The sequence below is a fragment of the Syngnathoides biaculeatus genome, chromosome 21, assembly GCF_019802595.1.
Source record: "Syngnathoides biaculeatus isolate LvHL_M chromosome 21, ASM1980259v1, whole genome shotgun sequence".
Taxonomy (NCBI): Eukaryota; Metazoa; Chordata; class Actinopteri; order Syngnathiformes; family Syngnathidae; genus Syngnathoides; species Syngnathoides biaculeatus.
The window spans coordinates 2,067,493-2,077,947 of record NC_084660.1 but is presented as its reverse complement, the minus strand read 5'-3'; the positions used below and the strand labels follow the sequence as shown (position 1 = coordinate 2,077,947).

Below are 10,455 nucleotides of genomic sequence, written 5' to 3'. Positions count from 1 at the left end.
ATAGATAGATAGATAGATACCCTGTGATTCTCGTGAGGATAAGCAGCAAATTGAAATGGATAGATAGATCAATGGATAAATACTCCGCGACCCTCATGAGGAGAAGCAAAAAAGAAAATGGATAGATACCCCGGGACCTCGTGAGGACAAGCGGCAAAAAAAAAAAAATAGATAGATATCCCGTGACCCTCATGAGAATAAGCGGCAAAAGAAAATAGATACTCCGTGACCCTCATGAGGATAAGCGGCAAAAGAAAATAGAAAGATAGATACGCCGCAACCCTTGTGAGGATAAGCGGCAAAAGAAAAGGATAGATACCACGTGATCCTCGTGAGGATGAGCGGCAAAAGAAAATGGATAACCCCGCAACCCTCGTGAGGATAAGCAAGAAAAGAAAATGGATAGATAGATTGATAAATACTCCGTGACCCTCATGAGGATAAGCAGCAAAATAAAATGGATAAAATAGATAGATGGATAGATATCCCGTGACCCTCATGAGGATAAGCGGCAAAAGAAAACAGAAATATAGATACCCCGCAACCCTTGTGAGGATAAGCGGCAAAAGAAATGGATAGATAGATACCCCGTGACCCTCGTGATGATAAGCAGCAAAAGAAAATGGAAAGATAGATGGATGCCCCACGACCCTCGTGAGGACAAGTGGTAAAAGAAAATGGATAGATACATAGATACCCCACGACCCTCATGAGGATAAGCGGCAAAGGAAAATAGATAGATACCCCGCGACCCTCGTGATGATAAGCGGCAAAAGAAATGGATAGATAGATATCCCGTGACCCTCATGAGAATAAGCGGCAAAAGAAAATAGATAGATACTCCGTGACCCTTGTGAGGATAAGCAGTAAAAGAACATATAGACCTCACAACCCTCGTGAGGATGAGCAGCAAAAGAAAATAGATAACCCGCAACCCTCGTGAGGATAAGTGGCAAAAGAAAATGGATAGATGCTCCGTGACCCTTGTGAGGATAAGCAGTAAAAGAAAATGATTAGATAGATAGATAACAAAACACTTGCATATGTAGAGGGTTTAGAAACCCCCTCGAGTCAAAAATTGATAACACATTTTGTAAAGCAGCTTCTCACCTGCGCCTTCTTAAACCAGCCAATCCAGTTACGGTTTCTTACTATGAGACGTCATGTGACTAAGAAAGCGTAACTGGATTGGCTGGGTGTCAGACGCTGAATTTCAGACAGCGAATTGTAGCCAGTTGAATCTCAGGAGAATTTTTTTACACGGCAAATTCTTCACATTGAAAAGTGAAACTGTAATACAGCTATTGAAAATGTGATCACTTTGAAATAATGTGAATTTTAAAATATAAAATTTTCAGTGGCACGTATTTACTTCCATAGGCCAGGATTTACGCTTTACAGCTGCGCCACCGTGCTGCCTGTCTCACATCCAACCCCTGTGATGTGGATTGTTTTTTAACATGTTATAACGTTTTGTATGGCTGGATTGTCCGATTGTCCGAAATCATCGTGTCTCGATTTGTGCCTTGTATGGATTCTAGATTGTCTCTGAATCAATCTGGATTGTCCTTTCCCATCAGATCCGCTTGTATTGTCGGGTAGTCTTGTACTTTAGATTGTTTTGTCATCTTGATAGTGCTGCGGATTGTTCTCGATTGGATTGTTTTGTTGAATTGTCTTGTGAAGCCTTTTATCGTCTTCCATCATCTGATTGGTGCGTGTTTCTTCTTGTAATGTTGGATTGTCTTGTACTGTCTTCATATTGTCTTGTATCGACTTGATACTTTTGTATATCTTCTGTCCTGTTTTGGGCAACTTTTGATTCGATAAGATACTGTAGAAGGAAACCATGTTCTTGTGCACACAAAAACATAAGAAAATCCAAATGTGACATACAATAACAGAATTTCTCTCATCAGTATATATACAGTTATATGAAAGGAGTAATGCTAATATTTCCAGTTTTCCATGGAGTGACACTGCATCGGGACAGGAAATGATAGAATCTTCGCCCAGAACCCACCACTGACCTCATGATTTGAACTCATCCCAAACAAAATCACTGCACACTCGTTGTCAGCAGGATTCAAACCTGCGCGGGGAGACCCCAATGGATTTCTCGTCCATCGCCTTAACCACAAGGTCACGACAACCTGACTGCAAAACTTGTTGTTTTTTTTTTTTTTTAACCTTTATGTGGCCTGTGATTGGCTGGCAGCCAGTTCAGGGTGTACCCTGCCTCCCGACAGCTGGGATAGTCTCCAGCACTCCCACGACCCTTGTGAGGATAAGTAGCAAATATAATGGATGGATGGAAATTATGCCATGTCTTTCTCCACATAAACTGTATAGTACATCCATGTAGAACCTCTTAAGACTTTTCATACAGTGTCGTCATAAAGATTTCACACCCCTTCACATTTTGCTGCTTAATATCATTAAAAAGCTGTTTTGAATATAGTTTTCTTTTTGAAAAACATCTTCATAAAAACTGTCTTAATGGCAGCCATGTTCTCAGACATTTGTGTCAATTTATATGTCATGTAAATAATGCGTATATCAGTATTGATACCATTTGCAATGCCACTCAAACTTGAGCTCAGGTGCATCTGATTTCCACTGATGATCCTTGAGGTCCTTCTCCAACTTGAATGGAGGCCACCTGTGGTCACTTCACTTGACTGGACGTCATTTGGAATGGCACAAAGCTGTCGAGATAAGATGCGGCTAAGGATAAGCGGCTCAGAAGACGGACGGACGGATGGATGGATCTTCAGCATCTGGCCGTGCTTGACTGAGAAACCACCTGATGACTCTGTCGGGGAATTGGGGTAATTCATGACTTCACTTGTTTCTTCGAGTGGGAGAGTGAATTCATTTTCATTGACTCTTGGCATTATTTGCCTTTGGTCGACTGCTGGTGTTTGAAGTGTTCAGTGTGGAAGCAGAGGAATTCATCAACATCCGATTCAGGTCCAGGAGAGCGCTGGAATCCACTCATCTGGAATGACCTGCAGTTTTTGTCAAAGTCACTCGTCCTAACAGAACGACAGGCAGATCTCTTGCATCCTGTCAGGGGCGTGGCCAGGCCACTACCCTGCTAGCAGCAGCTGCTCCTCACCTGTGCCTCATTGGCGCTAATTACCATGTGAGCCTTGTGGTTGTACTTGAGACTGCGTCATCTTGAGTATTTCCCTCACTTCAGCATTTCTGTCCCGCTTTAGTTACCGTTCATTTGAGCGATATTTTGTGATGATCTGACTGCACAAACGTGTCTCCGTTCGGCGGCGAGCTCGGCTAAACCGGACTAGCAGTCCTAAAAGCCTTCGACGTGCACCGAGACAACAAGACTGAAGGAAGGATGTTTGAGGACACTAAAGTAGTGATTGTCGTACTCGGTCGGGACTTACGTAGGTTCGGCACTAATTCAAGAATAATTATTGACGGGAGCGCGTGACGTCACACAAAGAAAACGAGAGAAACAACTCTTAAATCAAGCCTCGCCTTCTTTTCCTTCATACGGCGGTTCACAAACGGCTATACAGATACACATACAGATTCTGCACACAAGTGTAATATGTAACACGAAAATAGGAAACTGTCAATGACGAATTCGTCTTTGGGTTAAAATATATTATATTATGTGGCTTCTCGGTCTTCCTCTGACTCCGGAAAGATCTCCCGCTAATATCAATGGTTTCTCCGTCGATATGCATGTAAATACCATTGAAATACCGCTCGCTGAAATACTTGAAGCCCTGCTGTCTGCTTTTCAACAACATTTCACTGTTAGCTAAGAATGCGAGTGAGAAATCAGCCAGTAAATCGGACAGTTTCGCTCTATTCTTTTCTTGCTGCGCCGATATTTTTGCGAATTGTTTGTCTGACGTCAGCGCACGTGGCGTGACGTCACTTCAGGAGGCCTGGTTAAGTGGTTAAGTACGGAGGGGTCAATTAGTGTCGATGAGGCCCAGAAGAGGAGCTGCTGCTGCGCAAGACAGTGGCTCGGCCACGCCCCAGACACTTTCCAAGAGATCTGGCTGCCTGGCGAGTGCTTTTGACAAAAACTGGACGTATTTCAAAATGAGGGTATTCCAGCGCTCTCCCTTGATATTTGGGGCCTCCGAGGAAGGACATGAATCAGATATCGATGAACTCCTCTGCTTCCAGACTATGTGAAGATCCATCCATCCATTTTCTCAACCGCTTATCCTAAGCCACATCTTATCTGGACAAATGTTGCCATTCCAAATGATGTTCAATCAAGTGAAGTGACCACAGGTGGCCTCCATTCAAGTTGGAGAAGGACCTCAAGCATCATCAGTGGAAATCAGATGCACCTGAGCTCAAGTTTGAGCGGCATTGCAAATCGTGGAAATACTGATTTACGTATTATCTTTACATGATTTATAAATTGACACAAATGTCTGAAAACATGACTGCCTTTGAAGATTAAACTATCTTCAAAACAGCTTTTGATGATATCTAGCAGCAAAATGTGGAAAATGTGAAGGGTGGGAAATCTTTCTGGCGACACTGTATGAAAGTCTTAAGAGGTTCTACATGGATGTACTCTACAGTTTATGTGGAGAAAGCTATGGCATAATTTCCATCCATCCATTATCTTTGCTGCTTATCCTCACAAGGGTCACAGAAGTGCTGGAGCCTATCCCAGCTGTAGGGAGGCAGGGTACACCCTGAACTGGTTCCCAGCCAGTCCCAGGGCACATAGAGACAGACAACAGTTGCACTCACAATCACACCTAGGGGCAATTTAGAGTCTCCGTTTAATGTTGCATGTATTCGGGATGTGGGAGGGAACCGGAATGTCCGGGGAAAAAAAACACGTAGGCACAGGGAAAAATGCAAACTCCACACAGGTGGGGCTGAGATTTGAACAGCCATCCTCAGACCTGTGAGGCCATTGTTCTAACCGGATGATCCACTCTGTCACCATCAAATGATTTTAATTTTCTTTTGTAAAAAGAGTTTTCTTTTTTTGTCCCTTTTTTTAATTTCACTGACAATGTCTTCTTGAAAGCCAACACCCAAATTAATAATAAACAATTATAATTAAAAATAATTTCCATCCAACCATTATCTTTGCTACTTATCCTCACAAGGGTTGCGGGAGAACTGGAGCCTATCCCAGCTGTTGGGAGGCAGCGTACACCCTGAACTAGTTGCCAGCCAATCACAGGCCACATAAGAGGTAAAAAAAAAAAAAACCTGCATCCACAAAGCTTTGCAGTCAAGTTGTCATGGCCGAGTGGTTAAGGCGATGGACTAGAAATCCATTGGGGTCTCCCCGCGCAGGTTAGAATCCTGCTGACAACGAGCGTCTTTTTGTTTGGGTTAGTTCAAATCATGAGGTCAGTGGTGGGTTCTGGGAGAAGATTCTATCATGACCTGTTCCGATGCAGTATTACTCATTGGAAAACTGGAAATACTAGCATTACTCATATCGTATAATTGCATGATATACTGATGAGAAAAATGTCCATTCTTACATGTCACATTTAAATTTTCTTACGTTTTTGTGTGCACAAGAACATTGTTGAAAAAAAATCTTCATAAAATGTTTTAAAGGCAGTGGTGTTTTCAGACATTTGTGTCAATTTATAAATCATGTCATTAATTCGTAAATCAGTATTTCCACCATTTGCAATGCCACTCAAACTTGAGTTCAGGTGCATCTGATTTCCACTGATTGTCTTTGAGGTCCTTCTCCAACTTGGATGGAGGCCACCTGCGATCACTTCACTTGATTGAACATCATTTGGAATGGCACACAGTTGTCCAGATAAGATGCGGCTAAGGATAAGCGGCTCAGATAATGGATGGATGGATCTTCAGATGGATTCATACACTGTTGACATTCTTTCTTTGGTGACTGCTGGTGTTTGAAGTGCCCTGTCCAGTAACTCTTCACCTGGACTTCATTGACGCTAATTAGCATATGAGCCTTGTAGTTTGCGTTGATGCTTGACACTGCATCATTGTGTGTGTGAGTACGCAACTGTTTTGTTAGTGTATCTCCCTCTTGACAGTGTTTCTGTCCCACTTCATTCAAGTCTTGTTTAGTTTATGTTCCAAGTTTTGCCTCATAATTATCAGACCTCGTATCAGGATATTTGGCCCGTTTACTCATATATGACCTCAGCCAGAATTAAACTCCCCTCGAAAATCATGCCCCTCCATTTGGGTCCTACCTTTTGCCAGACGCTCATGACAGTGGTATTTGTCACGACGCATCGGAACGGAGGGTGGAACCAAATGCAGGACTCGGGAGACGCAGATGTAATTCGGGAAAAGGGTTCCAAGGTCGGGGATTGGGCAGGCAGTCAGGTGCAGCAGCTGGAGTCAGGACGTCGGGCGTAGAGAGCAGATCAGCGGGCAGGCAGGAATCGGTACACATGAGATCGATCAAGGAAGGCAGAAGTGTCAAAGGAGTCAGGTTTACGGGGTCGGTCGGAGAACAGGCGGAGGTCGGTACACACAGGAATATGCTCGGAGATACGGGGGTGGTGGAACGGGGCATGAACCTCAATGATCTGGCGGAGGACCAGTCGTCACCGGGTCCTATAAGTACCGGGCGTAATCAGCCAAAACAAGGTGCAGGTGTGTGCCGACTAATTGGCTGGCCACGCCCAGCCTGGGCAGGATGCCAGGAGCATGACAGTATTCGGATTAATTCAATAAAATAAATTACAATCTTTGAAAAAAATTTGACTGGTGGAAATTGATCCAAAAATCCAAATCATAACAGATGAGAAAAATAAAATATCATTGTGTGTGTAAAAAAATAGTTTTACAGATTTGAGAGCATTTCAGTGCAATTTTAGACTATTTTATTTGTGACTATTTCACACCAAAAGTAACATTAGGGCGTTTTTTTTCTTTTTTTTTTTTTTTTTTGGCATTGAATCAACCTTTAAACGGCTCACCCTCAAAATGCCAGCCTGGATTTGTTTGGTTATTCCAACAAAAAAATTATACAAAAAAAGCTCATTCTTGCATTCTCAAAATCTCCCAGTTATTTGTCAAATTACTGCATGTACAATTACGATGCAAATGAAAAACATAAACAGAATTCAATTTGAAAGTTTTAGTTTAGAAAAAATATTGTACCTGAATAATTGAATTTTAAATGTGAAAGGTGTAAAACCATGTCCAATAACTTTTTTGAATAATTTTTCTCTGTGCAAAAACTGACTATGAACTGAAACCTTGAACTAATCCGAATACAACTTTTAGGGGTAGGGCCCAAATGCAGGGACATGATTTTTGAGGGGAGTTTACTTATGGAACAGATCATACACAGGTGAGCAGTCCAAAAAGGGAAAACCACAAAAAATACGGAGCAAAATGGCAAAGTCTAAAAATCCAGAAACGAGGTCCGAGGTCCAACTTGAAACATGAACAAGACTTGACAAGGTGGCACAGAAACGCCGTAACGAGGGAGATGCTCAAACAAAACGCTTGTATATGTAGTGGGTTCAGAAACCACCTTGAGTCAAAAGTTTCTAACACACATTTTTTAAAGATGATAACTACTTACTGACACTTTTCATTGTGATGTTATTTAGCCAAGTAGTCAGTAGATGGCACTCGTGCGCCGCTGAATTGAAGCGTGAGAAGGTCGAGCCTCTGCTCATACATGCGCAGTTCATGAAAACTTGAGTGGCACAGCAAGACATACGGCCTACTGTTCCTCACTGTTCACGGTTCACAGCTCCACAGTTCCTACCGCCTGTGGATCGCTTGTGCCGACGCAGATTCTTCTCGGTCTGAGGCCGGTAACACAAACTCACACACAGTGATGCAGTCTCAAGCGCAACGAACAGGCCACTGACAACAGAACACACAATCCTTCAATGGTTGGCCTAATTGGCGTCAATGAGGTGCATGTGAGGAGCTGCTGCCATCCAGGCTTGGTCGGAGTGGAAACGAGAGTGCGTGGCAGAGTGCACACGTACTTGGGAAGGTGAACTGGGTGAAATAGAACAAGAGGAGACGAACAAAACAACAAGACAGACTCATGTTACTCCACACTTGCAGAGTAAGAAGCGTGAAGCAGGGGAAAAACTGAGAAGGTCCAGAATTTGGGATCACTCAACAGACCTGGTCCTGCCTTCTTCAACAAACAAAATGGGAGTACCTCGATTGTACATATTGGGACAATCAGTTTGCTTAACTGTAATGCAGCCCTATGGGGGCACAAACCAGTGCAATCTGTAGGCCGGTCCCAAGCCCGGATAAATGCAGAGGGTTGCGTCAGGAAGGGCATCCGGCGTAAAAACTGTGCCAAACAAATATGAGCGTTCATCTAAAGAATCCCATACAGGATCGGTCGTGGCCCGGGTTAACAACGCCCGCCCCCGGCACTGCTAACCTGCAGTGCGTCGGTGGAAATTCAGCTACTGTGGGTCGATGACAAAGAAGAGGAAACCGGATCCATCGTCAGAAGACAAAGAGGAATGCACAGAGCCTACTACTGATCGGATGGTAGTGTGTAGGATGACTCTGGTGGTGGGTAGATTAAGAAGACAAAGGTAGAGCAGAGAACTATGTGGTGGAAGCTGAGAAAGGAAGAATGTTGTGCGGCCTTTCGGAAAGAGGTAAGACAGGCTCTCGATGGACAGCAGAAGCTCCTGGAAGACTAAACAAGAGGCATATGAAGACATGTCCACCAGGTTGGACACGAAAGAAGGAGAAAAGGATCTCTACAGGTTGCCCAGACAGAGGGATAGAGATGGGAAGGATGTGCAGCAGGTTAGGGTGATTAAGGATAGAGATGGAAATGTGTTGACTGGTGCCAGTAGTGTGCTAAATAGATGGAAAGAATACTTTGAGAAGTTGATGAATGAAGAAAATGAGAGAGAAGGAAGAGTTGAAGAGGCAAGTGTGAAGGACCAGGAAGTGGCAATGATTACTAAGGGGGAAGTCAGAAAGGCACTGCAAAGGATGAAAAATGGAAAGGCAGTTGGTCCTGATGACATACCGGTAGAGGTATGGAAGCAATTTGGAGAGATGGCTGTAGAGTTTTTGACCAACTTATTCAACAGAATACTAGCGGGCGAAAAGATGCCTGAAGAATGGAGGAAAAGTGTTCTAGTTCCCATTTTTAAGAACAAAGGGGATATTCAGAGCTGTGGGAACTATAGAAGAATAAAGTTGATGAGCCACACAATGAAGTTATGGGAAAGAGTAGTGGAGGCTAGACTCAGGACAGAAGTAAGTATCTGCGAGCAACAGTATGGTTTCATGCCTAGAAAGAGTACCACAGATGCATTATTTGCCTTGAGGATGCTAGTGGAAAAGTACAGAGAAGGTCAGAAGGAGCTACATTGTGTCTTTGTGGGTCTAGAGAAAGCCTATGACAGAGTACCAAGAGAGGAACTGTGGTACTGCATGCGTAAGTCTGGTGTGGCAGAGAAGTATGTTAAAATAGTACAGGACATGTATGATGGTAGCAGAACAATGGTGAGGTGTGCCTTAGGTGTGACAGAGGAATTTAAGGTGGAGGTGGGACTGCATCAGGGATCAGCTCTGAGCCCCTTCCTGTTTGCGGTGTTCATGGATAGGCTGACAGATGAGGTTAGACTGGAATCCCCTTGGACCATGATGTTCGCAGATGATATTGTGATATGCAGTGAAAGCAGGGGGCATGCAGAGGAACAATTAGAAAGATGGAGACATGCACTGGAAAGGAGAGGAATGAAGATTAGCCGAAGTAAAACAGAATATATGTGCGTGAATGAGAAAAGTGGAGGGGGAAGAGTGAGGCTACAGGGAGAAGAGATAGCGAGGGTGGACGACTTCAAATACTTGGGGTCAACAATACAGAGCAATGGAGAGTGTGGTCAGGAAGTGAAGAAACGGGTCCAAGCAGGTTGGAACAGCTGGCGAAAGGTGTCTGGTGTGTTATGTGACAGAAGAGTGTCTGCTAGGATGAAGGGCAAAGTTTACAAAACAGTGGTGAGGCCGGCCATGATGTACGGATTAGAGACGGTGGCACTGAAGAAACAACAGGAAGCTGAACTGGAGGTGGCAGAAATGAAGATGTTGAGGTTCTTGCTCGGAGTGAGCAGGTTGGATAGGATTAGAAATGAGCTCATTAGAGGGACAGCCAAAGTTCGATGTTTTGGAGACAAGATTCGAGAGAGCAGACTTCGATGGTTTGGACATGTTCAGAGGCGAGAGAGTGAGTATATTGGTAGAAGGATGCTGAGGATGGAGCTCCCAGGCAAAAGAACGAGAGGAAGACCAAAGAGAAGGTTTATGGATGTGGTGAGGGAAGACATGAGGGCAGTTGGGGTTAGAGAGGAAGATGCAGGAGATAGGCTAAGATGGCAAAAGATGACACGCTGTGGCGACTCCTAACGGGACAAGCCGAAAGGAAAAGAAGATACCCTTTAGCCCCGATAACAGAAGTGTGTTACAGCCACATGT

The 10,455-nt window shown here is 43.9% G+C and overlaps 1 non-coding gene across 1 annotated transcript; it reads left to right on the top strand.

The window, feature by feature from the left end:
- The first annotated feature begins 5,255 nt into the window (after positions 1-5,255).
- On the top strand, positions 5,256-5,337 carry trnas-aga (transfer RNA serine (anticodon AGA)). The gene has a single exon. It is a non-coding gene; the product is annotated as a tRNA-Ser (tRNA).
- The last annotated feature ends 5,118 nt before the right edge of the window (positions 5,338-10,455 follow it).